The following is a 5789-nucleotide window of genomic DNA, read 5'->3' as shown; positions in this document are numbered from 1 at the left end:
ATGCAGGTTGCTTAGACTGAAGTATGGATATTTAGTCAAGACCATAGGTTATATTGAAGACAAACTTAAATTTAATTGATTGTATTTATTTATTTGAATTGTATTGTTGTATTTGAATATTGTGTATTATTTGAATTAAATAATTAATTAGATATTGTCACATTTTATATACGATAGTATCTTCGAGCTGTGAGCAATCGGATCACGCCCCAGCATTTCCACCTTAGGTTGGGGTGTGACACCTCTCATACATCAGCCAGTATCGTCACCTACATCAACCCCCTTTTTCATAAGACAAATATTTATGTTCACGTTTGCTCATTTATAAAAAATCAACATATTCGTGCTCGTTTATGTTCGTTCAATTAAAATCTAAAAAACCTACACGTCTCAATTGAAAGGGCTCAAACGTTAAAAAAGATAACGAACATAACAAACTAATATATACTCACTAAATAAAAACAAAACTACGTTAAAAATAAAATAAATTATTATAAATTATAAAATAGTAAAACGATTAAAAACAAAAACCTAAATAAACCCTAAATTAAAATCTTTTCGCTTCAATATAATAAATAAACCCTAAATTCAAAAATAAAAATAAACCTCTATAACACGGAAACTAGAGGTGGACTTGGGCTTTCCAAGTTAAGAGATGTGAATAATTCTCTTTTAGCCAAATGGGTTTGGAGATTCAAGACGGAAAAGGACGGACTTTGGAAAAGAATTATAGTTGCTATTCATTGGCAACGAGCGGGGTCGGAGACGGTTCCAGCTAACAAAAATGTTTCGGGTGTGTGGAAAAATATAGCAAACGCTATCAATAAATTGTCCTTGGCTGGAAAGAAAATTCATAACCTGATTAAAGGTGAGTTGGGAGATGGTAGGGAAATTAGTTTCTGGTCAGATATTTGGACCGGGAATTCGAGTCTAATGTCTCTTTTTCCTAACATCTATAAGTTGGAAAAACAAAAGCAGTGTAAAGTGAGAGACCGTTTTAGATGGGAAAGCAATCTTATAGTTTGGAATTGGGATTGGACTCGGAACCCGACCTCAAATGTAGAAAGGTTAGAATGGGAAAATTGTTTCAAGACCTTGCTCTCGGCTTCTTGGAAAGGGGGAGGGGATTCTTGGTTGTGGTTGGGAGATTCGACAAGGGCATTCTCGGTTAAGTCGGTTAAGGATTTTCTAGTTTTAAGTAGGGATTATTCTAATAGTTTTGTAATGGAGTGGAACAAATGGGTGCCTATAAAGTGTCAAATTCATGTGTGGAGGGCGGAGATGGATAAAATTCCTATCCAGGAGGCTTTAAGAAGAAGAAATGTTCAAGTTCCTTTCCGGTTATGTGGCCTTTGTGACTCAGAAATTGAAACTGCGGATCATGTTTTCATTGGTTGTGAGGTGGCTTCGGCGGTTTGGGGGTTCGTGAGTTTGTGGTGTAAAACTCCTCCGGTGTTTGCTTTCTCGATTAAAGATTTGTTAGAGGCACACCATAACTTGGGTTTGGGGGGATTGGAAAAGAATGTTTTTTTACGATATTGTTATCATCACCTGTTGGAGTATTTGGAAAGCTAGGAACGAGAGGTTGTTTGAAAGGTTGAAGACATAATTGGAGAAATTACATCTCTAGGCTTTTTATGGTTTAAACATAGATCAAATTGTAAATTGATAAATTAGTCTAAATGGTGTTCTTTCAAGTTTAAGTGGTTGTTAGTTTTTTAGGACTCCTCTCCGGCTTGTGGAGAGGGGGGTGCTTCTTCTTGTTGGTTTGTTTATAAAAGTTAACAGTTCAAAACGGAAACTAGTAAAATAAAAAATGACTACACAATTACGTCATAAACAATTATATTGAACAATTAAAGCAATTAATTTATCCATAAATTCCAATCGGAATAAAGCTGAAGAAAGAAAAGAAAAGAATGGGCAATAACTCTCTCTCTCTCTCTCTCTCTCCCACCGACGCCCACACTCCGGCGACATTTACATCTCCGGTTGACCAATTCCGGCCACCACCATCAGTTCCGTCTAAACCCTTTTCCCTAAACCTGTCTCCAAACACTCCCAATCTGCTGCTTTCACTAGCCGTTGCAATCTCACCCCATATTAACACCCAATTCCGAGATCCACAACTTATTATTCAAAACCCACTTCACCAATTGGATCATACCACATTTAATTCCGGATTTAATCCTGGATACCCAATTTTCAATTAATGGGTTTATTGTGTAAATAATTATTGGGCTTTTATTATTATTATTATTATTATTATTATTATTAGTAGTAGTAGTAGTAGTAGTAGTATTTGAGTTTGATGAGAATTTGTTTGGTGATGAATAGTTAGGGTTTGGATAACTGGGTTTGGGATTATGGGGTTTAAAGTGTTAGGAGAGAGTAGAGTTGAGAAATTGAAGAGATCGGTCGGGTATTCGTATGCTCGGTCGGGTAAAATGAAGCTGTGGATGATTAGGGCGACTACTGTGGTGATGTTGTGGACTTGTTTGGTTCAGTTGACTGCATTAGGGGATACTTGGGGGCCTATGGTGTTGAAAGGCTGGCCTTCTCATGATTCCGTTTCGGGTAATGCGTTAGATGTTAAGTTGTTGCCTGCTGTTCCTGTTAGAGTTCTTCCACCCAAGAGTGAGTTCTTTCTTTATTTATTATGATAATTGTAAGATATTGTGAAATCAGTATGATTAATGTGTCGCGTATGTTGGATTTGTAGCATCTAGAACTTGTTAAGTTGTGACTTTTTGTGCGGTTAAAGAATCCATGATAATATATGCAAGCAGGCTAAAACAGGTTTTGAATCCAAGAAAGTTTGCCTTTTTGTGATTCTTATGTGTCGAGTTTTATGAAACTTGTCGTTCACAGCGTGTTTTATGAAAGTGTAGGGTTCTATTTGAGACCTGTTTTTTATATTTTGTGGTTTGTTCTCCTATACGGTAAAAGTTGCACTTTTGTCTATTTTGGTCACCGAAATTATTTGTTCTGCAATTGGTTTTTTTTGTGGGGTTCATAGTTTTTGTATTGAATTGTTCTTATTGTTTAAAAGGAAATTGATATAAGTAGATAATATAACTAGTAGTCATCACTTGGCCCTATATTTGCTTTCTTGTTACGAAATCCATTTAGGAGATTTCTACATTTGCTAATACATCCGATGTTTGTTTGTCTTTCTATTTATGTTCAGTTTCTATTTTTAATTTGGTTTGCATGTGTTTTCATGTTGTTTGTAGGGGTTTACAAGAACAATGGTTACCTACTGATTTCATGTAATGGAGGACTTAATCAAATGCGATCCGCTGTGAGTGCTTTTAGTATGAAATGAGCCCACACATTAATCTTTGACCTTATTCGTTTACAAACTAGTAATTTGATTAGCATTATTTTCATAATGCAGATATGTGATATGGTTGCAATTGCAAGATACTTGAATATTACACTTATAGTTCCCGAGTTGGATAAAACTTCTTTTTGGGCTGATCCAAGGTATGCCAATTGCCAAAGTTTTCTCAGGTTTTAGCATATAGAGTTATGGGAGTTTATTTATTATTTTTGTTTATAAATTGCAGTGATGTCGATCATTTCATTACGTCTTTGAGAGATGAAGTCCGGATACTCAAACAGCTTCCCGTTAGGCTTAAAAAGAAAGTTGAATTAGGAATCCTGCATACCATGCCTCCAGTTAGTTGGTCTGATATTTCGTATTATCACAACCATGTACGTATCTTTTTTCATTTCAATTTTTATGAATAATAATATTTGTTTATATTTTTACCTTTTCAGTTTGACAAGTTTGTTCTTTATCTACATGCAGATTCTTCCTTTGATTCAAAGATAAAAGTTTTGCATTTGAATAGAACTGATGCTCGGCTGGCCAATAGCGGTCAACCAGTTGACCTCCAGAAGCTGAGGTGTCGAGTAAATTTCAGTGCTTTGAGATTCACTAGTCAAATTGAGGAATTGGGTAGACGGGTTGTGAACCTTTTAAGAAAAAATGGGCCTTTTTTAGTGCTTCACCTTCGATACGAGATGGACATGTTAGCATTTTCCGGTTGTACTCAAGGATGCAATGATGAGGAGGTGGAGGAGTTGACCCGAATGAGGTTTGAGTTTGACCATTTTACTTCAAACAACTCGTGGTATATAACTATATTCTTTTCTAAGATTTTTTAACTTCATTCTTTTGGCAGGTATGCATACCCATGGTGGAAAGAAAAGATCATTAATTCAGATTTGAAAAGAAAAGACGGTTTATGCCCTTTAACTCCTGAAGAAACCGCCCTTGCATTAAGGGCACTTGATGTAGATCCTAACATCCAGATTTACATTGCTGCTGGTGAAATATATGGTGGAGATAGGAGAATGGCTAGTCTTGCATCTGCATATCCAAAGCTAGTAAGTATGCAAAGTCAACGCGTTTGTTTTTCTTTTAAATATTTTTATTGGGAAATTTATATATGATTTGACAGGTAAGAAAAGACTCTATTGGGACCAGACGACCTTAAATTTTTCCAGAATCACTCGTCACAAATGGCAGCACTGGATTATCTCGTATCACTGGAAAGTGATATTTTTGTCCCTACTTATGATGGAAACATGGCCAAAGTTGTAGAAGTCCACCGCAGGTATCATTATGCTTACTTTTTACTACAAGTCACAAGATTCGGGGTAGAGGTGGTGTTATTGGTTAAAACAGGTCGGGTCAAAATGTGTCGAGTCAGATTGGGTTGACCAAGAAATACTTTTTTGTTTGTTTGTTTGTTTGTTTAATAGATAGTCAGTGTCTTAGTTCTGATTATAAAACCGATATTATGATAGTAATAACGAATATTTTTTGAGAAATTGACTTACAAGGTTGTATGCTTTGGAAATAGGCTTTCAAGTTTCAACTCGTTTGTTATGATCTCCTCTTAGTCAAATTTTTTATTTGAAATAAAACACAACCCAATTTGACCATGTCTTTTGATGAAAAAGTTTATAGGTTTGGACAATATGCAAACTTTTTTCTTGCATCTTTATGCATTTAGCCAAAAATAGAATCTTTTAAAGTTGTATTATAACAGTTCAATAATCTTAAAATCACTTTTCCAGATATTTGGGTTTCAAGAAGACGATATTATTGGATAGAAAACTACTTGTTGACCTAATCGACAGATACACGAGTAACTCACTGAGTTGGGATGAGTTCTCGAGTGCTGTCAAGGAAGCCCATGCAAACCGAATGGGTAACCCGACAAAAAGATTAGTTATTCCAGACAGACCCAAAGAGGAAGATTACTTTTATGCAAATCCAGATGAATGTTTGCAGCAGCCTTCGGAAAATGAACCTGTGAATATGATTCAATGAAGTGAAAGACTTCATTTTTATCCAACAATTTTCATAAATTTGTACAAGTGCTAGAATGCGGTTTAAGGTATTGAAGAGCGTCTTTCACACGACCGGAAACTATTCATCTCTTCTTTTTATTGTTATAAACCTATTGTCATTATCACTGACTATGATTTATGTATAGAAACCCCTGACATTCCAGGGTCATACCATACCTTCTTATTTATAAATTATAATTATCTTACATAGGGATCAGCAACTCTAAAAAGAGTCGAAACCCTAAAATGCGCGAGAAAAGCAACCTTGAGGTGTCAACAAAAATCCTAAACGTGTGAGAAAGAATCTAAATCTTTGATCAGACAAATCAAAATCTAAATCTTCGATCAAACAAATCAATGGTTAAGATTAAAGTGTCGTTCACGGGTACTCAAATGAATTATTTTGATGGCTCAGTGAG

The 5789-nt window shown here is 35.5% G+C and overlaps 1 pseudogene across 1 annotated transcript; it reads left to right on the top strand.

The window, feature by feature from the left end:
• Nucleotides 1-2308: 2308 nt before the first annotated feature.
• On the top strand, nt 2309-5534 carry LOC143535721 (rhamnogalacturonan I rhamnosyltransferase 1-like; annotated as a pseudogene). Its single transcript, XR_013135755.1, has 7 exons — nt 2309-2637; nt 3237-3304; nt 3401-3720; nt 3818-4106; nt 4194-4402; nt 4478-4628; nt 5095-5534. The product of XR_013135755.1 is annotated as a rhamnogalacturonan I rhamnosyltransferase 1-like (transcript).
• The last annotated feature ends 255 nt before the right edge of the window (nt 5535-5789 follow it).

Source organism: Bidens hawaiensis, unplaced genomic scaffold, assembly GCF_021521415.1.
Source record: "Bidens hawaiensis isolate Kalapana, Puna unplaced genomic scaffold, B.hawaiensis_p1.1 tig00010577_1, whole genome shotgun sequence".
In the NCBI taxonomy this organism is placed as follows: Eukaryota; Viridiplantae; Streptophyta; class Magnoliopsida; order Asterales; family Asteraceae; genus Bidens; species Bidens hawaiensis.
This window is presented reverse-complemented; position numbering and strand designations above follow the sequence as displayed.